Source organism: Melopsittacus undulatus, chromosome 10, assembly GCF_012275295.1.
Source record: "Melopsittacus undulatus isolate bMelUnd1 chromosome 10, bMelUnd1.mat.Z, whole genome shotgun sequence".
Taxonomy (NCBI): domain Eukaryota; kingdom Metazoa; phylum Chordata; class Aves; order Psittaciformes; family Psittaculidae; genus Melopsittacus; species Melopsittacus undulatus.
The window spans coordinates 4,799,842-4,826,683 of record NC_047536.1 but is presented as its reverse complement, the minus strand read 5'-3'; the positions used below and the strand labels follow the sequence as shown (position 1 = coordinate 4,826,683).

Here is a 26,842-nt window from a genome sequence, read left to right as displayed (position 1 = left end):
TTATTTGCTTTATGGTATAAATAGCAGCTGAATTCCTACTTAGCTCTGAAATATTGCTGTGAAAATCAAGAATATCAGCTGATTTATTAGGAAAGAAAATACCACAAGGGCTAAAGCACAGCCACTGAGTAACAGCATTACTGATGCAAGGAAGCAGCCTGGGGCAGTAGTGGACCTGGGGGCATCACCAGGAAAGCTCAAATTCCAGCCAAGCAAAGGAAAAGCCATGCAAGTGCCTTTCAAGAGCAATCTGCAGGTTTCTCCAGCTGCAGGGCAAGCTGTCCAGTCTTAGCAAGAGGCTCTGCAGAGATGTTGGGCCCTCTCTGCTGCTCCATCTTCCACTGCATCCAAGCTGTATCCACAGGGGTTTGCTCTTGGCAGCCTGCACACTGAGTTCCTTTGGTCTGAGGATGGCTGGTGTGGTGTCAGGCAATACAAAGTTGAGAAAGTTTGAGCAGTGGGTACAGAAAACCCCTTTTCAGGGCGCAGAAGCACCAGGATGCTCCTGAAGCATCGTTCCTCTCAGTGGCAGCTCTTCTGCTTGGTTTAGCTGAAGGAGGTCATAGCAGAAAATCAGCTTGTACTTGCTTTTGCTGGCACAGAACACAATGGAGATTTAGGAATACGGCATCACCCAGAGCAGGAGCTGTTAAACATTACTCATTATCAAGGCAACACTAACAAGATGAGACCATTTAGTTGCCCCATCCCTGGCAGTGTTCAAGGCTAGGTTGGATGGGGCTTGGAGCAAGCTGCTGTAGTGGAAGGTGTCCCTGCCCATGGGTTGGAACCAGTTGAGCCTTAACATCCCTTCAACACAAACCAGTCTGGGATTCCATGAAATGTTGGAAAACAGGTCAAAATAAAAAAGGCCATTCTTTGTAAAGAGCTTGGAAACGGTGTCCTGCAAACCCCTTTTACGCTCAGCTCAAGCTGCCTCACAGTTGTATGTTGCTATGAAGATGAAACCAAGGCAGGATTTTAGACAGGCTCTTTGGCAGGGGTGACCCCTGCTACTCCCATAGGAAGAACCAGCCTGTGCTCCCCATGCAGGATGCAGGAGGAGGGTGAAAGCCTCCAGTCTGTGGTGAGGGGCAATCAAGCTGGAATTCGTGCATCCTCAGAAGCCAGCCATGCCCAAGGGGGGTTCCTCCCATCCCAAAGGAGCTCAGAGCAGTGACCCTCCACAGGGATGCTCTTGCTCCAACAGCCAGAACCCTGGGTATCCCTCTTCCAGTCGCCCAAAGGCAGGTGAATCACAGCCCATGTGCTTAACACACTAACCAGGACCTCTGTGCCTTTGTTTCCCCATTGCATGACCACAGACAATGACTGAAACATCTTGTGACCATTTCCTAATTCATCAAAATTACAGCATGGCACTGATTCATTTACCGGAATCAGAGACACTCCTGAGCCAGCTGCTGGGTCACCACTTTGCTTCTTCTGAACCTGGTGTTTCAAGCTGGGGGTGCCCCAGACAGGGACCTCTGTGTCCATGAAGACAGACTGGAGCGACAGGCACAGCACTGCAGGGACCTCTACCCCAGGACTGACAAGGGTTATGGTAACACAACAGTCAACAAGACATATGCCCTCAGGCAGACCTCAGTATTAAATTCCCCAGCATAGCGGAGTTCCCAGCTTTAATAATTACACTTATCCAGTGCAGCAAAGGCCCTTGAAATCTTCTGATGGGAAGTGCATAATTTAAGTGCAAGGTACTTGTATTGTTGTTAGTGGTTAGTGGTTAGATCTGTGCCAGGTCTGCTCGCCGTTAACATCTTCATTTGATCTGAAAGAGGGAGGGTAAAGAGCATGTTAATTAAATTTGCAGAGGATATGAAATGGGAAGGTGCTGCAAATCCTGGTGAGGACAAAGAGCTAAAAGATAATGCACTGGGAAAGCAGGGTCAGGCATAGGAAGGAAATAGCCAAATGAAATTCATTCTGAACAAATGCAAAGTAATCCAGCTGGGGAAATATAATTTAACACCATGGAGACTGGGAGAGAGACATTTGGAAAGCAGTAATACCGAGCGGCCTGAGGGACAGCAAATTACATTGGGATTTGTGATACATTCTGGTGGGCTGCAGAGCGGGAGGCTGTACACAGGCAGCTTTCAGGCTCTTTGACTAGGCAGAAAGGTAGAGCTCTGTTCTTGTGCTGAGGTGCCATTACGTGTTACACTGCCTTTGCGTGCTGAGTGGCAAGGGGACCAAAAGCTCCCATTGCTCCAGTAAAACCAGGGATGTTTGAGTTTGAGGCAGCCCAGGGCCAGTTTGGGGCCACACTGGAGCACATAAGATCTGTGTGAGCACCCACAGTCCCCAGTGTCCCCTTCCCCACTGCATGCCCATGTCTGCAGTCCCACACTTGGATCAGTGGGGAACACCAGGGACAAACATCAGCTCTGTGCTGGGGAAATATCTCAACACCCTGTACAAGTAGGTGGATAAGCACAGGGCTCCTATCCAAACCTCCCAAGCAGGGTGTGGAAAGCAGCTCCTCAGCCACGGAGCAGTGCCCTGGCAGACCCAATCACCACCACATCTCACCCTCCAGCCACCACAACACCTCCAGCATCGCCTGCCATGGGAGTCTGCCACAGACACCTTCGCATCGCCTGCCACCTCCCTCTCCATCACCTCCTACCCTGTCACCTGTGTCTCTGGCACTGCTCACCCAATCATCACAACACTAACATGAAGCATCTTCATCTTGTCAGCTATGGGCATACTTGGGACCAGCTGCTCCCGGGGCATCACCTGCGATAGGATTATGGCACTGCACTGTCCCCATGGCAGCATAGCCACCCTGAGGGCTGGTCCCCTGTCCTTCTGGGACATTATCTGAATGGTCCGTGCTTCACATCCTTCTTGAGGGTGTGAACATTGCAAATGGAAAGCAAATACACCTCCTGCTTCCCAGCACCTCATCAGCCCTGCAGGACCCTGCTGCTCCCATCATGCCCAGGCAGCCATGTGGAGCAGACAGCTTCATTTAGGACACACAGAAAGCTCCCAAAAAATCATGCTGTCTTCAGAGTGAGGTTGGCATGAATATTTCAGTGCAGCTGCTTGGCCTTGGGTACCACACCACACCTCTGGGAACAGTCATCACCAGGGCATCTGTGTGCAGGGTCACCAGTTCCATGGCTGATGCCAGCAGCAGAGGAACCAAATGCTGTGCTCCATGTGCTCCATAACCCAGGCTTTCCCTTCCTCAGTCCTATACCTCATCCCTGCCTTATCATCATAAGGTAACACCAGGGTCCTTCTCCTGCCCTCCCCTCCACAGAGCAGGACTCAGGAGCTCCTGCTCCCATCCTGCTCTGAGCCCCAGGGAGATGCCCATCTCCTGCCTTCGCTCCCCTGCACATGAGAGGGCCCGGGGCAGCGCACGGCCTGTCACTCTTATTCTGTAGACAAGTCCCCTTGCCAAAGCCGCAGCCTGGCAGCTCCTGTGCAGCCCATCCCCATCCCCATCCCCCTGCCCGCAGCTCCCATTCATCACCCTTCGCTTCCTGCGCTCGGCTCCCCCTTCCCCGGCTCATCACGGCTGGGCTGCCCGTGGCCTTGGGGGGCCGCGCTGGCTGCCAGCTCCTGCCCGCGTTAGAAGAGGCAGCTCGGGAGCAGATCCACACGTCTGCGGGGACGTGGGGAGCGGACGGAGGGGGCCAGGCTGCAGGACTGGGGGGAACCAATGCACCGTTCATTAGCCTCACTCTGCCTGTCCTAATTGCCTGTTCAGGCTGAAACAATTGTGTTAGAGGCTGCTCTGCCTAATTATTATTGTTCTTCTAAAATAATGGGGGAGGGAAAAGAGAGGGGAAAAGAAAAGAGGGGAAAGGAAGAGGGAAGAGGAGTGAGGGAGGGAGCAGGAGGGCAGGGGAAAGGGGAAGGCAGGAGGAGTGGAAGCCAGGGGATCCAGCAGCTCGCAGACCGAGTGACTTGTTTAATGACTGTGAGCTCCGAGGCTGGTAGGGAATAAACAGGCCTGAAATTGGTTAACCCCCACCCCTCCTCCTGCCTCCCCCCTTCGCCTCCCGCTTGCTCACACTGTGTTTATTTCCGAGTGATCAGAGGGAGAATAAAAGCCCATCTAGTGTAATAGAGGGAGAGGATTTAATCTGTGTGCCTGGGACTTCAGTAAACTGCAAACATCGATCCGAGCCGGTGGGGGAAGGAAAGGAAATATACAGACCAATAAAAGTATATTAAAAACCTTCCCCTGCCCATCCGGACGGGCTGGGCCATGCCGCGGGGCTGCGGCCGTGCAGAGGAGCCCAGCACCGCTGCAGGACCGGCCCTGAGCGCTGCTGGGGAGCAGGGGGGCTTGCCCCGGGGCTGGGGGTGCTGCGGGGCCGGGGAGCGGAGGGTCTGGCAGCCGGGCTGACACTTAAGGAATTAGCTCTGCATCATTTGGAGTTTTCTGCTCTACTAATTTTCAGCCGGATTCCTCATTTGCGTCTTTTCTCCCCCTGCTCCCACACGTTTTAAAGGGGCAGCATCCCGGATTGCCAGCACCTCCCGGGACCTGAGCGGCAGAGCTCGGCCCCGCTGCTTGCGGGCTCCATACCCTCTGTTGGCAAATAGATGGTAGATTTTGCTCTCTTCTCCAGCAACCTCTTCCTTTCCATGGGCTGTGCATCACACTTCCATCCCTCGCTGGCGTTTGCACAGCGCCGGGACCCTTCTGCTGGGCAGCACCTCTCCTACTGCAGCATCCCGGTGCCCAAAACCTCCCGAGTCACAGGCCAGGCAAACAAATCCACTCCGCTCTCCCTTTGCCCTTTGGTGTTTGCTTTTGACTAATATTTGAGGCCTCGTCTGCCATGGCCTGCCGGTTGATGAAAACGGAGTCTCAGTCATCTGTTGACTGATGGTGCACTTTAGACTTGCATGGGGGGAGAAGGAGGGAATGTTTGATCAGAGGTTTGCAGTCACCATGCACAGATTGCTGTGCTGAGAGGGAGAGTGGGTTAAAATACCGGCCTGGGCTGGGAGACAGGGAAAGCAGGGAGCATTTACTCCCTGCTCAACCTGATGTGTCCAGCCTTTGTCATTGTGTGGAGCAGTCTGTCTGTCTGGGGGGTGTTTGGAGAAAAGAGCATCTTAAATCCCTGCTGCCCATCCCAGTATAATGTCTCTGCTCCCAGGATATGGTTGGTGGGGTGGCATCCAACCCCCTCTGGTACCAGCTACAGCTGCCACAAGTACACCAGTCCTGGCTTCAACCCCCTGTGCTGGCTCCAGCCCTTATTCTGATTTAATACTTGGTGAAGCGAAGGGACTGTTCCCATCTCTGCTGAAGACAATGTCTCAGCCTGTAGTGGTGACAGTGGCACACATGGGACAGTGCAGATGACAGTGCCCTGTGGAGCCTGCCTGGCAGTGGGAAGAGGCTCCACACAAGGCAGATGGACCCAGGGGCTGTCTGACCTTTATAGTTCTGCCTTTCCACCATGAGAGCATGCTGAGGACACAATGTTCGAACAAGCCCTATCATTTTCCTTCTCTTACCCAACTCTGGTCATCCCATTAACAGTTACTGGCCAAGCTAACAAAGGAAATCAATTACATTAAAATAAAAGAGAAAAGAGAATCCAAACCAAACCCCATCCTAGACACGTTATCCCGCATGAGGAGAAGTACCAACAATTCCCTACAGCTGGCTCAGGGTTTTGCAATGTACTATTGATTGTTCATCGATAGCCTCCAGCCACTGCTGTGATGGGCAGGCAGATAAATAATCCAGGCTCAGTCCATCTTCCTGGATATCCCAGCCTCAAAACTGCAGTGTGGGGGCCCTGGCCATTGCCAGAAACTCCCATCACCAGCACTGAGCCCTTCTGTTAAGGGACTCCTCTGGCTACAGGTGATGGTTGCACAGGGGCCATGTGAACATCACACAGCTCAGATCTGCTGGCCAGGTCCCCTTTAAAGCTGTGCATCCCCAAACCTTAACACTGGAGTGCTCCTCTTTTGGCTGAGCCCTCCCCTCTTGCAGCAGTGCCGGTGGGATGCTGTGTGCTCCTGTTCAGGTCTGACCCCACCAGCCATGTCCTGGGCATCACACTCACCCCCCCATGCCCACTCACCCCCAGCACTACCAACTCTTCCTGCCCCTATGCTTCTGACCCACTCAGTCCTTCCCAGGTCCCCAGACACTGCCCTGCTCTGGCCTGGTGAAGCCTTCCCTGCACACAGAGGGGACATGAGACATTTCTCCTCCCACATGGGAGCAGGAGCACTTCCCACACCGATCTCCACATCGCAACAGCACCTTCCCCAGCACAAGCACCTTTCTCTCCCATACACACACAACAGTGTACGTCCTCTGCCCCCTCTGATGCCACCGAGGCTGCTTTGCAAACCCCAGGCAATACAACAGGAGCCACTATGAACATTCCCAGTAACTTTCCTTGGTGTGAAAGCTGCAATTCCCGCTGTACTCTCCACGCAGACTTCTTCACTTGTGCAGGCTTGGGCTCCAGTGTCATCCTTCCACAGGGGAATGTCACCAGGGAAACATCTGCCCCATAGAAGAGGGAAAGAGAATTCCCCCAAGGGAAGACACAGTGCTCCCTTTCAGTGGAGCAAACGCTCCGTTATTAACCACTTAAGGTGTGTTTCTAAGCCCTTGTCCTTTCTGTCTGAATGCCACAGGGCACACAGCTCCCCACTCCTGCCTGAGCACAGGCAGCTGCCCCCAGGTGTCCCCACCACCATGTGTGGGGCTGAGACTGGGACCCACAGCCCTCTGAATAGCGGCTGGTTCCACTCCCCTTCCTTACAGTGCTTTGTGGAGCTGGACCACAAACACCTTGTGCTCTTTCCAACTCTCCCAACACAAGAACTGAGGGGTTCACCCCAAAGCAGAGCCCAGATGGACCTACAGCATCTCCAGGGTGGTTGGTGCATGTTGAAGACACAGTTGCTGTGGAGGCAGCATCAAGGAGTGAGGGAACAAGGGGGGGGCATCATCCCCAGCTGGAGGAATGGATGTTTTATTGTAAGGAGACTAAATAATAAGAGCTCTGGCCTTGAAAAGAGATGAATGAAGAGGGATGTGATTAGAGTTTTGTAAAGCCATGACTAGGAGAGGGAAGGTGATTACTGAGTGATTATTCACGACTTCTCTTTATGTACAAACAAAATGAGATTACCCCACAACTCATGGAAGACAAACAAAAGGAAGTACCTTCTCCTGTGATGCACTGAGGAGCTCATTGTCATTGAAAGCATTCAGAGCAGCTCTGCCCACAGCTCTCAACACCATTCTCTGCAGTAGACTTCAGTTTGGGGAACCTGGGACAGCTGAGATGTGATGGGGTCAACCCAATTTCTCCTGTTCTCACTCAATCGGCAACTCCTGGCTGCCTCTTGGACAGAGGAACCTCTGCTCTAAGTCCATGGGGCCATCCCCGTGCTCACTGATGTGTTTCTGTCTCCATGTGCACATCATGAAGCATGCAACAGAAACCAGGCAGAGTGGGACCTGGCTGGGAGCATCCCTCAAGATCACAGCACTGACAGTAATGAAGATGTTAAGTGACAAACGCCTGACTGTGCAGCTCAGCAGTGTGTGTGCAGAGGGTCAGAGGAGCTGCCTGGCAGAGGGCAGTGGGCTGACACTGGGGGAGCTGCCATCAGGTGAAAGGAAAGGGGCTGCTGAGGAGATGGATGGGTGGACACAAAGTGCTTCTCTTTCAGGTGCTTGCTCCAGTGACAGCCCAACTAATGAAGACCTGGGGCTATGTAGCTGCAGCAGGCTGGACAGCCAGGCACTGAGGAGCAGCAGATTTAAAGGAGGAGCAGTGTCAAACCACACAGTGTTGGTGGTCAAAGTTCAGTGACACAGGAGATGGACACATGCTTAGAAGGAGGGGGTTGAGAAGACAGCCTGGAAGGAATAAGGAGGCATCCAAGGAGGCAGGAGCAGAATGAGGCAGAGCTTGTATTATAAGAGCTGCCAACAAAGAGTCTCTTAACCTTCTGTCCCACCCGTAGACGCTAAGGAATATATGCAGTTTAGTTTCTAGGAACATGAGCGTGATTCTAGCTCTGCAGTAGGCTGTGGGAGCCGTTCTGCAGACTGAGGCTGCAACCACAAGTACGTCTTTGCAGTGTGAAAACGAGATCTGCGTTCTGCAGGAAGAAAGCAGCATCTTTGTGTCCTTCTCCCACCCACGACACTTGTGTTGTGGTGGCAGAACTGAGGGATGGACTGACCCAAAAGGATGGGAAAATGGGTCAGAAGATTGCTTGGAGTTTGAAGGCAGCCTGCAGTATGTCACCATGCTTTGTGTCCTCCAGGGCAAAAGTGGCAGAGGGATACCTGCAATAAGTATTGACAGCAAACCTCTTTCCTGGGGGTTTAGCTATGGGCTGCGGACAACTGCAATGCTCAGGCTCCAGAAACAGCAGAGAGAGATCTTGGGGTTTTTCTCAGTTTAATTTAAAGGTTTAGCACATTTAAAGTTATTTTGCCTTTCCAACTAAAAAAAAACCCAACCAAAAACCCAACAAACAACAAACCCCCCAAAAATCAATATTTTTTGCTTTATGAGCTGCACAGGATATTTAGTGCTGACCAGCTTCATAAGATCCTTTAGCCTTTGGTGATTTACCAAGGATTCAATCCAGCTTATTTCACTTAGGATTTGAAGAGACAGTTGGCCTTTAACTGTGTGCTTGGAACCTTTGAATCCATTGATTGATTGATTTGGGTAGATCTTTCAACAAACTGGGTGCTCTAATTGATGCTCACCTTGCTGGGTGCAAAATGTCCACAGGAGAAGGCAAGTCACTGGCCTCCCAGAGGCCATTTGGACCACCTCAGCCCATGGGGCTCATGAACTACATAATGCTGTTGGCGTTTCATTAGAGGGATCACACATGAGAGTGATGGATTCAACAGACCACAGCAAATAATGACAAATAAGCATCAGCTGTCTCTAAGAAACGAGTCCATTAAAGAAGAAACACAGAACTTGTCCTCCAAGGGCTGACATTGCAGAGATTTAGTTCAGTTCAGAAAGTGATGCTCTTGCAAAGTGACATTACAGATATTTAGATGCTTTCACGAAGTGATAGGCTTCCCAGCTCATTTAACTGCCCAGTTTCATGTCCTTAGCAGCATCAGAGAAACAGCACTGGTAAGGTTACAGACTGCAATTCATGTATCGTGGGCTGCTTTTCATCAATGTAGTTGTGACTACAAGGAGGCTAACTGCCTAGTTTGAAATGGGAAGCCAGTGAGATGGTAGTGGAAGATAGAGGTAGCTGAGGGAGCTGCAGATGCTGTGCTAGTGATGGCAGTCTTATCTGCTGTTATATCGGGTACCTCGCCATCACACTGCAGTCCAGCAGGCGCATCCTTAGATTTGCCTGGCTTTGCACAGCTCCTGAGGTACCAGAGGGGCTTTCAAGGGCTAAATCTCAACAATATTGAGATTCTGGAGTACACAAATGAGAAGGACACTTGATACAATAATAGGTAACAGGGAAAGGATATTGTAAAATAAATACGTTGCATCTTCAGGTAAGTGGAGACTATTCAGCTCAGCAGAAATCCAGGCAATTAACCTACCATGGAGGTGCTGGCCCAGGTGGATGCATTAGCAATTACACATGAAGAGCTATGCAGGACACAGGGTTTTCAAGGACCTGCAAGGACAAACACCAGTGCTTCACCTTGCAGCAGACCCAGTGGTTGAACACATGCCCCAGCACATCTCAGTCCAGCTCCCAACAGTGCAGAAATCATTGAAACAATTAATAGACCTTATGCCTGGCAGCACCCACTGGAGATGATAAACATCGCTCAACAGGAAGACTTCAGCAATCGATACCCAAACCAACCTCATTTGAAAATAAGCTTCCTAGGTGACAGAAATCATCCAAATAATGAGTAATAACAAAAGATTGCTCTATCTGTGAGCAGCCCTGCATAAACTGGCACAGGAGCAGTGGGCAGGACATGGCAGCTCTTTCTGCAGAGGCTCTGCCACAGCCTTAGGGAGCAAAAGCGATGCTAAAGCCAGCTAGCATGATAGGGGAATTTCAGGCAGCAGGAGGGAATCTGCCATCCCAACCTCTGGCCAGCACACAGTGACTGATAGCCCTGCTCAGGTGAGGTGTATCCCCACCTGAACAAGCACCATCAGAGATGTAGCAGCTCTGAGGCTGGATTGTGTCCTCATTGAAGCTCACTGCCTGTTCCAGGATGCTCATCCTCCTAGTGATGTTCTCTTGTCATTCAAACCCTGTCCAAGCCTGGCTGCTTAGCTTTCAAAATCTGACAGCAGCAGTATGGATGCAAATGCATTTGGCAGGGTGTAAAAGTCCATGTGTGCTCAAAAGGAATTCATGTTTGAACACGGCTTCTGCATACGTAGGACCCAGGGAAGATTTCTAACGTTTCCCTGCAGCATGCTCCCAGTAGAGATGAGGAAATGGAGACACAGCCCAAGCTCATCTAAAACAACAGTGGCACGGCTGCAGGAGCCTCAGCACCAGCTCTGCAATGGGAGACAGGAGATTTTGCTAAGACAGCTACTTAATTATCAGGCAAAGTAACACAGGCAAGAAACCCAATTCCTTCCATGATGGAGAATTACCTGTGGCACGCAGGGCACCAGCATTCCCAGCTGCTCTGCCCTTGGCTCTCTAAGAGCAGGTTCAACATCCCACACATGAGCAGACTATGCTTCAAAAGACTTGCAGCAGCTCTTTCCCTCACTGGCCACCTCCATCCCTACCAGACCCTTCAACATCATGCAGTGGCCCCTGTGTTCCCAAGGGGAAGAGCCTGCATGGAATACTGAAGCTCCTGAATGTGACTGAGGCTGTAGGACAGGGTGCCCAGAGAAGCTGTGGCTGCCCCATTCCTGCAGTGTTCAAGGCCAGGTTGGACACAGGGGCTTGGAGCAGCTGCTCCAGTGGAAGGTGTCCCTGCCTGTGGCAGGGGTTGGAACTGGGTGAGCTTTGAGGTCTCTTCCAACACAAAACAATCTGTGATTCTGTGATTCTATGACAGAGGCTGAGAGAGGTTTTCAAGTCTGCTTCCCAGCAACAGGAGCCATCCAGAAAATGGTCGACAGGGATAAAAGGCTGCTAGAAAAAAGCAGAGTGATGGCATAGCCCAAAAATCTTTTCCATGTCAGCTTCCTGAACGTCAATTTCCACCTTGGCATTCCCACGTCTTCTAAAAACCTCTTGGAAAGAGACACATGTATGGTTCTTAGAGTTTTTTGGGATGAGAACTGGAAAGCTCAGCTCCTCCAGGTAGCCCATGGCCAAACTCCACAAGGAGCTGGGGCACGACTGGTGCTTGGGAGCCTGGCCCCTACCTAGGAAGTATTGGCAGAGCCTACTTAGCTCAGGGGTGCTCAATGGTCTCCAAAGCACTGCACATCCCTAACAGTATTGCTGCAATCATCCTGTTGTTTAGGTGTCCCTGAGGAATACAGGGACCCTCATTATGTGAAGGACTGAGAGTCTGGATGAGCAGATGTCAAAGAGGATTTGGAATATGAAGCCCCATGAACAGATAGCTATCCAGCCATCCACCGATCCATCCAGCTCCTCACTGCCCCTAACAAAGGCAGGAGGAACAAACCAATCTGAGCCAATGCAAAGAGGGAAATGTGCTAAGCTCTTGAGGGGTTAACCTGCTCTCCAGCATGGTTCAGTGAAATTGTCAAAAAATCCCTTCTGACAAATTGCCTGAGAAGAGAGAGAAAAATATCAAGAGCCGAGCGCATGGTAATGATTTCTGAAAAGTTCCCCAGCACCAAAATGGCAAAAAACCATTAGCAAAGCAAATTGTATTTTGTGCGCATAATTCACACCAGAACACAGCACCCAGGCAGCCCTGCTTTCCATTATTAACAGGACAGCATGCCAAGTCATCTAGAAAGCTCTCCTCACACTGCTGGTGATGCAGGGCATGGGGTGGGCTGTGCTCCAAGGAGGGCAGGGTGGCCTCAGCTCCTTCATCCCTGTGCTTCTCCTCCACAATGCTCCTCCGAGTCCTGCGTGGGGTGGGAATGCCGTGGGGTTCACCATGCATGGCAGGACTGTGCGTGCAAACCTCAGCTCCAACCCAAAGCACATCAGCATCCTCCTTCCCCAAGCCTTGATGCTCACTGTGGAGACAGCGGCTGGGCTGCTGGCACAGCCCAGCTTGCATCACTCCTCTCGTGGCTTGGGAGCGGCCCTTCAAAGCAGGCTGCTCTCGGGACACAGGCTTCACACATCCCATTTCCCTCTGTTTCTGCTCCCCACGCTGCTGGGGAGCCTGCGGTTGGCTCTTTGCATGGCCCAAGCCTCACCGGTGCCTGCACAGCGACAGAGTCGCGCTCCACCCCAGCTGCCAAAGCTCCTTCTCCAGTGCTCTCTGGGTGACTAAGTGCCCTGCTGAGCAGCTACTAGACAGATTGACTCCAGATGCTTATGGACAAACATTACCCATCGTGCTCAGAGGCCTGGATCTGACACATTCCTGGCATGCCCAACACCCGCAGGAAAAACAATATTCAGATGAGGCTGGTGTGTGCCGCTCATGGGAAGCTGCCTTTTAAGACAACGATGAGAAATAGTACCTGGGCTTGTGCAAGCCACCCTGGGGATGCTCCTGTCGATGCTGCATGCTGTACATGCGGATGGATGGGTTTTGTGTGCTGAAGCATCCACACAACAGCAGTAGCTGTTATAGGTAAACCAAGGAGCTCACACCAGTCAATGGGCTGCAGTGCCAGGTTTCCCAAGCCACACAGCATGCAAATCCTGCTTTTGTGATGAAGCAAAAAGAAACCACCTCAGCACCACAGCTCCCAGGGCTCGTGGCACGGCTCTTGGTTCACAGGAGCTCTCGCTTCTCCCCAAGCCCATCCTCTGGCTGGTTCTGCTCCTCCTCTCCATGTCTCACCAGTGCCCCAACACGTCGAGGCAGTGCTCTGTGGCGCCTGGCAGAGAGGACCTGGTGCCAGCCCTGCTGTGTGCCAGGACAGCAGCCCAAAGGCTGAGGAGGAGAGAAGGCAGCAAGGAGGAGCCAGGCTGGGTTTTGGTCAGGGAAAGGCTCTGTAATTTATTACCTGTGCTCCAGGACAGGCAGGATCGTAATAAACACCTTCTTTGAGTCCTGTAGATAGAAGTTACATGAAAATTACCTACTTTAAAAGAACATTAGCATTTCAAAGTCAAACATTAGGAGACAGTGGAGCACAATGACTGTGCACTGGCAGGATTCTGCTTTGCCTCCTTATATACTGTGATCCTTTTCATCTCACTGTGGCATGTTGTTCCCCACAGGATGGGCCATAGGGCTGAGTATAGGACCTCCCAAACCACTCCTCAGGCTTGGATCGAGAGGAAGAAATGACTAACAGCAGGTCGTTGTGTTCTTTGTTGTTTGGCCTCAAAAGAACAGTGGAGTAAGCTCCTTTCAGCAGGTTAGGAGGCAGAAGAGGTCAAGCCAAGGTTGTATTCCTGGGTCTGGGTGATTAAAAAAGCATTCCTCTGTCCCACTGTTAGTCCCTGCAGCACTCACATCCCAAGCAGTCCTTGCAGTCTTGGTGCTCTGATCTCCAAAGGCTTGTCAGTAGCAGAAGCAGCACAGAGCAGAAACATGGCAGCGATCAGGGACATGAAATGGCTTTTGCAGGGGAGAAGCTGAGCAAATGAGATCTGTCTAAAAGTGAGGTGGAAGATGACTTGGAAATGGGTTTTACCCGTTAAGTGTTGAGGAAGAACTAGCAACATCAAATGAAATGATGGAGCAGCAGGACTAGCACATGCGAAAACCTTCTCCACAGCCCCAGAGTACCACTGCTGTATAGCACTGGGGACTTCAGGACGCTGTGGTCCAGTACAGGTGAGCCCAGAAAGTGCTTACATAAATTAGCAGCACACAGATCCAACAGGGAATTGAAAACAAAGAACCAGATGCAATCTCTGGTGCTGGAAGCCTTTAAACAGAAGCCTGCTTGTCGCTGCTGGAGGGTATAATCAGGGAAGCCATAACTGTTGGCTTACCCTCTTGACAAACCCTTCCTCAGCACTTTCCGGGACCAGCCTGTGTCAAAGCCAAGAGGCAGGATGCACCCTTGTACATATTCAGTGCAGCTATTCTTGCATTCCCACAAACAGGCTTCCTAATGGGAGATGGAGGTGTAGATAGGATAGTGCTCTAACCCTAACTTGTTTAGGGTGCGGTATCTTAGATAGCAGGAAACAATGCTAAGAAATATCTTTGATCAACACAGCTGGAAGCTCAGGAAATAAAGGCTGAAAGGAAATACAGAGCTTTCTTGGCTCTAGTCCTGTTAATAGGGAAGAAGCTGACCAGCAAACACTGGTGGTGACAAGATCCTGCAATGCAAAATTAGACCATGTTAAGGAAGCCAGTTTGTCTGCAGCTATCAATAGATGTATGTTTGCCTCCTTTAGCGTTAAATAGTTTGTGCTAATAATATCACTTTGCCTCATGCAAATTAAGCCAATCTTACGTTAGTAATTGAAAACAGTCCCATCAGCACAATGGCATTCATAATGCACCAACCTTCATTTTGTGTAGACATGCCATTGCAGGTGACCCAAACTTCCTTTGCAACCGAGTGTCTAAACTGAGGCAAGGAAAGCGAGTTATCTCCTGACAGACTAATTACTTCTTGGTTTCCAAGATAATATTCCGAGTGTATGAATATGGCTATTTTTCCTGCTCGTCTACTGCAGTTATGAAGATTGTGTTACTGTCATATGTGGGTTCTTATCTCTTATCTGCATTCTTTTATCTTTGCCACTCATTTAAATGTGTTTAAGGTTCTGAGCAGTCTTTTCTCTGCTCCAGAGAACCCGGTTCCTCTGCACCACCCCTGTGAGCACTCTTGGCTCTGGGCCTGTGGCAAGATGTCAGCAACCTCTCCAAGGTGCTGCATCTCTGGCATGCCCCTGGGGTGTGCCCCAAGACCTTCAGCAACTTACTTAATGAAACAAGCAATAGCCTTAATCCTTCCCTCCAGAGCTCTTCCTCAGCCACCTGCTCTCAGGGCTCCAGCAAGGTGTTTGCACCAAGGCAGGCACTTGGCACTCCTGGACCTGCACATGGTGCACAGTACTTGAGCACTGGTGGTCAAGAAATGAGCATTTTGAGAGGGAGTGGGCTCAGCTCAAGGCTTTTGCAGGGTCGAGGTGGCAGAGTAGTGTCTGCAATAGCAGGAGAGTGAAATCAGTGCTGCATGCAGGCAGGTGTGGGAAAGGATGCACGTACCCTTTAATATACTCATGCTGCAGCTCCAAAGTTGTGTCCAGCTCCGCTCCTTGCCCAGTCACATAGCATCCCTCTCACATCTCAGCCCACACCCACACACATCAAAGCCTCTGGTTGCTAAAACCCTTTGCAATTTGCTCTGCTCTCTTCTGAGGACTGGGATCGGTGCCACCCAGGGGCCCAAGAAGGAGATACAAGCTGATAGTGCTATGGGGCTGAGCCCCTCGTCCCATCAGGATGCACATAACCCATGCACTGTGACAGGTTGCTGTTGCCTAAGGAGAGAGCCAGGCCACATCTCCCACAGCCCAGCCCTCAGGGAGGCTGGATCCCCACGTCAGGTCGGATTTCTCCACGGGGAGCCAGCGGGCAGTGATTGTTGCAGGGGATCATTACCCACACTGTAACACTAACACACAAACCATGCCTCGGCAGGCAGGTTTCCCAGTGCTCTCTGCTGCCTGCGCTGCAGAGCTGGGGGCTAGAGATCGCACAGGGAACACATCTGAGGATGCTTTGGGTTAAAAACAGGATGTTTTTTCCCCTCCTTCAAATTAAAAGAATATCCTGTGCATCCATCTCGTCAGCCACGGGAGGCATCTTCCGGCCGCCATAGCAGATTTAGAGCTGGGAACCAGAAGATGAAATAATTTACTAATTGGAAGTGGCACCAAACATTTTGCCTCTTGCCCCTTCTGTGATCTCGGTGGCAGCTCGCCAGGAAGACGGAGCAAAAGGACAGCCAAGACCAGAGAGGTGGCTGGGGTGCGACCCTAAAGACCCACCCTATTGTTTTCCCTGCACCCTGTCACCTTTAATTAATAGGAGGGATGCCCATCAAAGGCAGAGCTGGGCGCAAAGCTGAGGAGGAGTGACAGGGCTGGTGCAGAGGAATTTCACACAACAGACCAGGCATTTTCTAGCTCACTGAGTCGTTTTCAGATGGCTTTGCACTTGGCAGACCTCAGCAGCCTGGCGCATGGGGAGCGTGCGGCTTTCTCCACAGCCAGAAGAAGCCAAAAGTCTTCATTCACTCATTTACCCATTCACTCATTCCATGACATGCATTTATTTACCAAAGGATGCTATGATGTGTTCAGCCAGGGCAAACAGAGAAGGAGCAGCCATTCAGCACCAGCAGTTGCAGTCACAGCAGCCCATGGCACAGCCACCAAGTCCCCTGCACCAAGGTGGCCTCTCCAAGCCAGCATGGCAAGTGCTGGACCACTGGGGAGTGAGATCTGCCCATGGCACATAGTTGAAACTGGACCTAAGTCCTCTCCAACCCAAATCATTATATGATCTTTGGCTGGAACTGCCTTTCTGCATGTGTACAACATCTGCCAGGGCAGCACCATAGCACCATCCCCACCACAATGCCCATGCATCCCCATGGAGGTAGCTGCCCAGCATCTTTTGCTCTCTCTTGCTGCTCAGTGGGTACACAGATCCCTCTGGTCACCAGCTTTCCTACACAACCTCACCATTTTAAGCATCTAAACACAGCTTGCTTGGTCACCGCTTTCCTACACAAAACTCACCATTTTAAGCATCTAAACACAGCTTGCTTCCTCAAGGCTGCTGCTCTGTAAGTCCAGGATCAACCTAGAAAAACTGGCTGTACCAGTTCAGACCTTCCAGGGTATCTACTCCAAAGACACCCTGGAAGGTCCTTCAGAGTATCTATTCCAAAGGTGAAGCCCCACAACTCACCCATGCACCCCCCCATGGTATGCTCATCAGCTCAGGGAAATAACAGCAGGACAAGGATGAGCAGGAGACGAAGGAAATGGTGGGTAGAGCAAGAGGAGGTTTTACCAGAAGAGATACAGCTAAAACCCTGATAGAGCACTGTACAGGACCCTGTTCTCTGCCTCCCATGTGGGACATCCCAGCCCCCAATCCAAACACCTCCCATTGCCTGCAGGAGCCAGGTTGGGGGTGCCTGGGCACCTCTTGGAGATGCAGAGCAGGAGCACAGCCCAGGCCTGGATCTCAATGCATTTCCCAGTCCCTGTTTAGACACAGCAAAGGGACTAACCAGATTTGTGGCTCCATGACATTTCTAGCAAAGCGAAACAGGCAGAGATTTAACCTCCCCACTTGAGAGGGAAGCGATGAGAAATCCTTGCAGAAGCTCACCCACAACGTGGCCCAACCTGGCATTTGTCTGGTTTGCAACAGCGTCTTGCTGTGTTCATCAAAATCCTGTCCATCATCTGCTCCAGCTCCTACGCCTTTCTGCCCAACCAGTGTTCCCTGAGACACGCCACTCTGATGGATAAATACTTGTCTTAAGTTGCCATCTAGGGGAGCAAAGTCAGTTCTTTGAGGTAGGTTACGAAATGGAGTACACCAAAAGCCTTAAGGTGCTTTGTGTTTAGAGGGAAACTGCTACCACATAAACAGCACCAAAGAGTGAGAATTAAGTTACTTAAAATGCCTGAAATACAGCACAGCAGTGTAATTATACACACATGCCTTCCTTTTGAAAGCCTGAGAAAGCACAGGGAAACACATCCTCTATGAGCTTGTTTGACAGGGAGAGGACGATGCTCTGTGCAGGGTTTTCCCCCTGGATTCAGGGTTCAATACTGGGAACTGCTTGGATGCAGGAATAGAAAGCCCTGTGAACTCTCTCCTGAGAACTCCCCCCTTGCCTTCCAGGCTGACTAGCATTGCTGCCAGGGAGGCAGAGCAGCTCAGAAGCACATGGAGCAGGACAAACTCTCACTGCTGTATTTACTGGGAGAGCTTCCCCCTGAACTGAGAGCTCAGCTGCGCTGTGATCAGAGGGGTTGTGTTAGCACAGGTTTCCTCCCAAGTCATTTTTGTTTGTTAGAAGGGGAAGATGAGAAAACAAAAGAGATGAGATCAATGAGAGGTTAAATCCAGATGGGCACAGGATGGAAACTAATTCTGTGGGCCTCGGAAAAGCAGAGGAAAACTAAAACCATAGGAAGGAGGAGAGGGAGACAATAGCATAGGGAAAATGGGTGAGGGTGGATGGGCTGCTCTGCCCATAGCAGGGGCTTGTGCTTGCTCCCTTGTGCTGCAGCTGCCCTGGGGAGCCGAGGTCCCTGCCCTTGCCTCAGCCTCCCACAGCAGGCTGCAGAGCTGCTGTTCTTCAGTGGAAACTGCTCTGAGCTCCTCAGACAAAAGGTTCCCTCTATCTGCATTTATAAAGTGCTTATCACAGTGGTGTCTGCTGCTCCAAGCCCTTTCCTAGAGAAGGGCAGAGTGTTTCTATTGTTGTTATACAAATAGCTTCCCCTGCCAGTTCCTTTCCTTCCAGGCTACTGAGTGGAGCTTGGCTTGGCTCCCTCTGGACTAATTTGATGAGATAATTATCTTGTTAATATCATCTTATTTTCTTAAGTCCCAGCCTCTCTTTTATTAATTCCGTCAGTTGCTGGTTGTGTTGCTCTCAGGTCCCTGCCTATTCAAACCCATGGAACAGGCGCTTCTGGGAGAAAGTCATATAAAAAGAACAACTCAACTGCAAGAATGTAAATATTGACATTTATCACAAAGGGGATTTTGAAGCTGCTCCTCCTCACTGAGCTGGCCCCTGTGGCAACTGCTTGGACACTGTCTGTATATGGGTGGGATGCTGCTGCAGAGGGAGATGCTCAGGATTTGGTACCCATTCATGAAGAGCAAGAGTGTCAAGTGCTCCACAGCAATACCATATCAGGAGATGCCTCAGGACATGCAAAACAAGATGCACCCTGGTAAGAGTCCCTTCTGTACCCTATCTTTGGGTTGAACCACCTCAATGTAGCTGACAAGGGACAGAAAATGGGAGCTGAGTATGGATATGGGCTGGTTTAAATGGAAAGGCTCAGTTTCAGCTATCTAAACAGCTGTCTGTGAGCATGAGGATGCAGCTAATGTGCCTATTTTGAGACACGGTAGCTGACCCCAAGTCAGGGGAAGCCTACGCAGGGAGACAGTGTGAGCAGTGGAGTACCCCTCCCCAGGATGCACACAAAACCCTGCCAAGTCTTTCAGATCTCATTATCCTTTGCAGGAACATTTATGGCTATTCTTAACATTAACAGTGCAATTGTATTATCTCATATAATCATACAACATGACTCATTATGAAGCCATAGCCTGTAACAGCAGTGGATGCCCCAGAGCACTGTCCCTCTGCCCTTGCCCTGCACTCACCAGCAGGCATGCCTAGGAGGATCCCATCTCCCCTGGAACCACATCCCACTCTCCTCCAGACATGACACCTACCTGCATCCCTTGCTATCAAGGGAACATTGTGTGGGGCTGCTGATGCACTGGGTGGGCTCTGAAGGGGACCCAAAGGATGCCCTGCTGCTGGGATGCCCCCCCAGCAGGGTAAGGAGCTTCTAGGCTTTGTTAGGGAAGAAAAAAAAGGCACATTTTAACATCAGCTGAAGTGGGTATCTTCCTGGTGGGGGCAACTTCAATAGGATTTTAAGAAATATCTTATGCTGTATTGGATGTGCCAGGTTTCTCCCAGTTCAGGTACCTAAGATTTGTTTTTCCCTTGGATCTGGGCTTCAATCCCTGTAAAACAAAGCACTTGTGCAAATACTCAGCTCTAACTATGGGTTTAAGTAGTTAAGTATGTTCTCAAGCGATTTTCTGAATCAGGGCATAAATGCAAACCTCTTCTCTTTGGCTTGACTTCTCTTCAATAACACAGATATCAAACTCATTCAATAGAGAGGCAGAGAAAATGAGTGGGTCGGGCAGACTTCCTCTCTGCTAGAAACAGAATTACATTAAGCCTGCTCATGACTGCTTGCAGGAAGAAGCTTTTTTGTTCTAGTTTGTACAAGTGCTCACACTGTGCTTGTCGCTGTAGCATCCAAGAGCTTTCCAGTATTGCATTAAACAATGTGACTAATATCTGCAGCATGCTCATAAGCTATGGATTTCAAGTCCAGAGCTTAGGCTCATTTATTCAAAGGACCAAACTCATTCACTTACGGAGTAAGGAAGTATGTTTTCAGTAGTGGCAGATGTACTTACAGCATTTAATCATGCAGGCAAGAAGAATCCCAGTCTTTAGCTGGTATGTCATAGCCCAAGGTAGAGTGTCCTTTAACTGAGTCTCTGCTGCTCTACATGGTCTGAGGTCACCCTGCAGGCTCCACTGTGCAGAGGGAAACTGATTAATAAGCCATTAGAAATAAACCCATGAATATGATGCAATACTTCAAGTTATATTGTGAGAAGACTCAAGGGGTTGAAACATTCAGATAAACAGGCTTGAGTCAATAATTTGGCCATCTCCATGGTGAAAGGAGGTAAAGAGAAAAAGAAAGATGAAAGGAGATACAGCAAAATGACGGGTAGGGCAAAGCAGCAGAATATAAAGGGCAAGAAACAGAATGAGAAGACTGATTATTCTCTGATTCCCCAGTGGATGCAGATATGGAGGGAATCGCAGCTTGGCTATTCCTTGCTCTCTAGGCAGGTTGGTGGGGCATTGCGGGAAGGCTTGCTCTATTTGCATGCTAACTGTTGCCCTCCCGGGACACAAGGTCTGTTGCTCAGCTCCAGCAGTTCACAGCATGCTCACATTCAGGGAGAAACAGATATTGCACTTTACCATTGATTAGGCCTATGAAAGACCTGGTAGAAAGGAAACATCGATATATCACTGCAGCACAACATACACTTGTTCTATATACCGAGACATTTAAAACAGCGTATGGGATGTGAGAAAAGGAAGCAGAATTATTTGGACTGCTGGCATTTACTGAAGCAGTGCAGCACATGTGCTTTGATCCTACACCCCTGGAGACACTGTCTGTGCAAAGTGCTTGGTGGTTCGTCAGCCACTGCGCTTCAGCAGCAGCAGAGGTGACATGACAGAGTCATCTGCTCAGTCCCTGTGTCAGGAGCTTATGCTTCTCCAGGCAGAGAAGCCCTGGGAGCATCTCTTTCCTGTCTAGGAAGGGGCATCGCTGCCTGGATTGTAGCAGACCAGGTGAGATGCTGAAGACTTGCAATGCTCCATACTGGCAAGCTGAACTCATTAGAGCGCTTTCACCCAGGGCTGGAAAGTGGTTTCATGGGTTTCTCAAGCACTCACAGCCCCTTTGTCCTCTGTTGAGTCACCTCAAAACTCACAGCTTCTGCAAAACAAACAGGAGCTTTTTGCTTGCATCTTGGTGCATCAAGGCTGGCCAAGCATCCACCAGCTGGTGTTCCTTTGTTATCCTATCCCCATGATCCCACCTCTCTGCTCCCACTAATACCTCACAGGATTATGAGGTTTGTCCCTAGTCTACCAGCTCTGTGGCAGAGATGCAGCATAGGACCGACTAGGAACTGTGTGCTGGCCATCAAGGCAAATAAACACCATAAGTAAGTGTGAAGCAAAACCCCTATGTAAAGAGCAGTGAGACTGCCTGTGCATGAGTGAGCACCTGCCTCCTATTTTGTTTTCTCCTCATATTGCAGTATGCAGCTGGCTACCTTTTTACTGTCCACCATCCTAGTCCTGCAACAAACAGAAATATTAATGTCCTCATCTGCTTTCCTATGAGACTCATCATTCTGGCATCCAAGTGCTTCACAGACATTCTAGAATTCATTTGCACAAGATCCTGTACGGTGAAGGGGTTTATGAAGATTAAATAAATCCATTAGTTTTAGGCACCCAGTCTGAGACACCTGGTCCCTGTTTTGTTTTGCTGTTTGGGTTTTCCCTTGTTATTGCTTTTCCTTTTTTTTTCCTCCTTCCTTTTTTTTCCCCAGCAAAGGTATTACAAGGATGACTTGCATGTTCAGAGCAAGGATGGCAATGACTCCGGTTGTAGTGCAACTGCTCAGCCTTAAGCAATTCAAGTAGCAGGGTCTCCAGCCAGATACCAGGAAATGAGGAACACATTAGAAATCAACAGTGAAATATCTGGTGTACAGGACTCACCAGCTATCAGATGGGAGTGCTGTAGTAGAGGCAAGAATAATACATGGCTCTCCAGGGTGGCATCAAATCACTTCAATCTTTCCCTTCCCACAACAACTTGCCTTCTTTTCCTAACACTTTCCCAGTTTTGCAACAAGCAAACGGTCCTATAGCCCACAGGGTAAGCCCTGATTTACCCCCACACCACAGTGGCTGTGCTCTTGGTGTGCTGGATCTCGAGAAGAGCATCATGACTGTACAACAAGAACTTTGCCACAGTGCTCATCCAAAGGCACATGAATTCACTGTTGCTTTAAAATAAGGCATTGAAAGTCAATGAAATCTTCATCTCTTTTACTGACATTTGCTGGGGTCTTAAGAAAGGAAATTAGCAAAGGATAACTCAATCATGCTTCACCAGACTAATCCCCCCCAGCTCCTGTGGGGACTTCTACATGTGCCATGCTGTGCTGGCCCCTCCTCCTTTCTCGCATCCCCTCTCCCTGGAGAGCAGATACCCCCAGGGCCCTGCCACATGCTTGGTCATTTCAAAGCCAGCCAATATGGATTCCACACATTTCCCAGAGCCTTCTTGCAAACAGGGGGGTTGAATTAATTCCAGGCAATTTATCACACAGGCAGCACAGCAGTTGGCAAGTACAACACTGTAGACCAGTGATCAAAGATCACCCAGTGGGTCTACACATGCCCGTATCTGAAGAGCCCAGGCATCTCTCCTAATAACACACACTGAATGTTCCAGCTCCCTGTACGGGGCATCAATCATTTTCCTGTTGGTTATCATTTTCTATCATGTGTCTCTTGTGCATTTTTAATTGGTTAATTACTTTATTCATACACTAAGCACACCCTCAAGCTCCAATTATTATCAGCATTAAGTGCTCAGTTCATCCTATACATCTTTTAGAAGCTATATTTGGCTGTTTCCTCGTCCACACTTCCTTCTGGTACAATACCATAGGGGTCCTGCAGATACCTTAGCTACTCCTTTGACAGACTATAGCCATCCTGCTCATTAGTCTATTATCTAGCTGCTTATCAGCCCCACTCCCAAGCTCCTCATTACTGCAGTTGCAATTACAATAGCTAACATTCCTCCTTTCAGGCCCGAATAGTACCACTTCACTTGTAACAGGCCACTGCTATTCAAGTTAACAGCTCCCCACAGCAATAGTAGGTTGACTTTCCTATATAAGCCAACACCTACACTGCCTTAATGAACAGCAGAGCTGCTCCTTCTGCTTGCTCACACTTCACTGCGGGCATTTTGTTATATCTTTGGTTAAAGGCTCTGGCTGGGCCCCAGAGAGGAAACCCAACTCTTTCCTTATCCTTGCTTCTGCTCTATGCTTAGTTTGGAAGAGAACTGAAATGGCTGCTTTCTCCAGAGTGACCAAATACCTTCATCTGAAGGAAGCATCCAGAGGTCAGGATGGGCTGGCCAGGAGCAAGGACAAACAACAGTAAAACATGAAGGCAAAGTGGGAGGTTGTTGGAGCAGAACAAGGTGTCTGCACAGGCACCATGACCCAGGGTTGGTTTCGGTTTGGCTCTTTTATGCCATCCGCTTCTCCCTGCTGGAAGAACTGCCTCGTGCCAGGAGAGGGTGGGGGGTGAACCTGCCCCTGCTCATGGATCTGGTCTGCAAGAATGGAGCAGGACTCTCACATAGACCACTGTGGTAATGAACAGTTGTTGGAGGGGTTCCTCATCGTGCCCCCATCCTGCCACCCACCAGAGCTTCCCCCCACTCTGATCTACTGTCAGTCTGTGAGCAAGGCAAAACCACACCAGGCTTGTTTCCATCACCTGCACACATCCCCTCACCTGCAGCTCCTGGTTTGCAGGATGCATCCCAGAGAGCCTGTTTGCTTTGGCTTTCCCACTGTCCTTGCTGTTGGCTGGGATCTCAGGACCCGCTGCACATAGCAGTGCTCTGCTCCTTTCCAGCAGGCTTGATGGCTGTGTCCACAAGCCAAGCCTTATGCTAGAAATAGGGTCAGCTAAGGCACTGGATATAGGTCCTCTGACCTTTCCCATGGCTCTGCTGATCCTGAAATAAAGCTGCCCCCACCCAGCTGGGAAAGCAGGCTCATGCAGAAGGGCAATTTTATGCATTTAAAGCACTGTCTTCTATTCCTGCACTATAATCCTGTGTGCAATATTAATTATCCAGCTAGCACTGTTGCCATGACACTTCTTAAAGCCATCAAAGCCAACATAAGCATGTTAGACTTCCACCCCACCCTTCCTATTTGATCCTGGACTCCAGACAATGCCTCAGCGCCAAGCATTCATGGCAGGGGAGGAGCAGGCACCGTCTCAAGGGTTACCTAGCCCTCTGCACAGCGCAAGAAAAGTCCAGATTTGGAGTTTTGGAAGTTGTGTGTAATTCTGAAGCTGCATTCCAAGAACTGACTGACTCCAAACATGCCCATTTTTAGGTCACACTGCAAAATCACTTTTTTCCTTATCACAACATTATCCTATCTTTAGAAGCTAAAAGGGATGATTAGAGTTATAAGGAGAAAATAAAAGAGAAGTGAAGGGGGTGGGGTGCCTAAACAGATCCAGAGCCCTGAAAAAAGACACAAATATGAGATCAAAAGAGGATAAGCCAAATTCTGAATAACCTGATGCATTCAGCATTTACATCCCTCAGCAGCTGACACCTAAGAACCCCCACAGGCAGCAACAGAACAAAGCTGGGTCTTTCCCCATTCCACCCAAAGCACAGCCTAAACACTAGAAGCAACCCTCTCATACCTCCAAAAACCTGGAGGAGGTCAATCATACTTAACCTGGAATGAGAACAAGTGCAAGAGAAATGCTTCCTGGTTGTTTGTGCCAGGGAATGATTTTTGCCTCCATGTGAAAGCACTGGTGTATGATCCTCTCATTTACAGGGTCTGTGATGAGCACAGGCAGGATCCCCACAAGCTTGGCCACAGGTACCCACAGGACTGGTTTTGGCCACAATATGCTTCCAGGGTTCAGTTCCCAAGTATAGCTTGAGGTTGCATCCTTTGAGGGATGGAGCAAGCTTAACCTGGAGGATTGAGCCTCTCCTCTACAGACTGTTTCTATACAGCAAGGTGGTCTTTCCTACTTTTCCAATGACTTTCATTGCCAGCTACAGCAGTGCCTGCAGGTATCATCAGAAAGCTGCAGAGAGCCATGAAACTGGGTGGTAAAGCAAGCCCAGTTCCCCTCACCCATCATGGTCACCTAGTGCTGTATTTCCAGCAATCATGCTGCAGAGTTACATTGATAGCAAGAAAAAGCATCAGGCAAATGGAGATCACAGGCACTGTCAGGAGGATGGATTCTGGGCAATGAGCTGCTTCCCTGAGGAAGTCGCTTCTGTTTGTTAGCTGGTGCAGGGTCTGGAGCACAAGTGTGATGAAGAACAGTTGAGGGACCTGGGGGGGGGGGGTTCAGTCTGGAAAAGAGAAGGCTCAGGGGGGACCTGATCGCTCCCTACAACTGCCTGGCAGGAGGATGGAGCCAGGAGGGGCTGGGCTCTGCTCTCAAGGAACAAGGAATGGGACATGGGGAAATGGCCTCAAGTTGCACCAGGGCAGGTTTAGATGGAGCTGAGGAACAATTCCTGCCCCAGAGGGTGCTCAGGCATTGGAACAGGCTGCCCAGGGCAGGGCTGCAGGCACCGGCCCTGCAAGTGTTCACACAGCGTGGAGACAAGGCACTTAGTGCCACAGGTGGCCTTGGCAGTGCTGGGGAATGGTTGGACCTGATGATCTTAAAGGTCTTTTCCAACCTAAATGATTCTGTGATTCTCTGTGTGGGCAGTGCTGTCCCTGGGGGCTCAGCAGTCAGAAAAGCCAGTGCCCTCAGAGACAACCCTGCGGTGATGTTCATGATATTCACTATTGGCAGGTGACCAGGTAAACCAACCCCACCTCTTACACCAGAGTTGTTGCTGTGGCAAGGCAAGAGCCAGTAGCAGCCATGAGGTCTGCTTCATCCTGAACCCTCCTGGCAGCTCTGTTATCAGCTTCCCAGGGTAAGAGTGAATGCCAGAGAAAACTGTTGATTAATCCACATCATTGAGCTCCCCTCCCGTGGCTCTTCATTACTTCACATCTTCAACATTCCTCTAAATGTTTAATAATTAGTGAAGGTTTTAAGTACACCTGTAAGCCTGGACACTCAAGGTACTTTAATTCATCCAAGGTACTTGAACAAACCCTGAGATACACAGTTGGAACAGATGGCCTCTGAAGGTCTTTTCCAACCCAAACTGTTCTATATTTCTATGGTTTAAGGCATGCACTGAAGCACAGTTGTGCTTTCTTCCCCTGCCTCACTGCCCCTTCAGGATATACCCTGCCTTCTTGGATGGGGCTTGGAGCAACCTGCTCGAGTGGAAGGTGTTCCTACCTGTGACAGGGGGTTGGAACTGGATGAGCTCTAATATTCCTTCCAGGAAGCTATTCTAAGACTCTCCTGAAGGAGCTGGAAGACACTTACCAGTGCTCTGCTGAACCTCTCCATGTATTGCAGGAGCTTCCCTGGTTGCCCTGGAGGTGGTCCTCAGAGTGAAAAGTAGCAAGAATAGGGCTGCTCCTGAGCAAGGGGGAAGGCAGCAGCAGAGTAGCATCCGGGGACTGGCGCAT

The 26,842-nt window shown here is 50.0% G+C and overlaps 1 long non-coding RNA gene and 1 other non-coding gene across 2 annotated transcripts; one reads left to right on the top strand and one right to left on the bottom strand.

The window, feature by feature from the left end:
* On the bottom strand, nt 1–26,842 carry LOC115945689 (uncharacterized). Its single transcript, XR_004079965.2, has 3 exons — nt 26,697–26,842; nt 20,297–20,420; nt 1–1,795 (listed from the first exon to the last, which is right to left on the bottom strand). It is a non-coding gene; the product is annotated as an uncharacterized lncRNA (long non-coding RNA).
* Nucleotides 26,185–26,320, top strand: LOC115945692 (small nucleolar RNA SNORA14). The gene has a single exon (XR_004079969.2). It is a non-coding gene; the product is annotated as a small nucleolar RNA SNORA14 (small nucleolar RNA).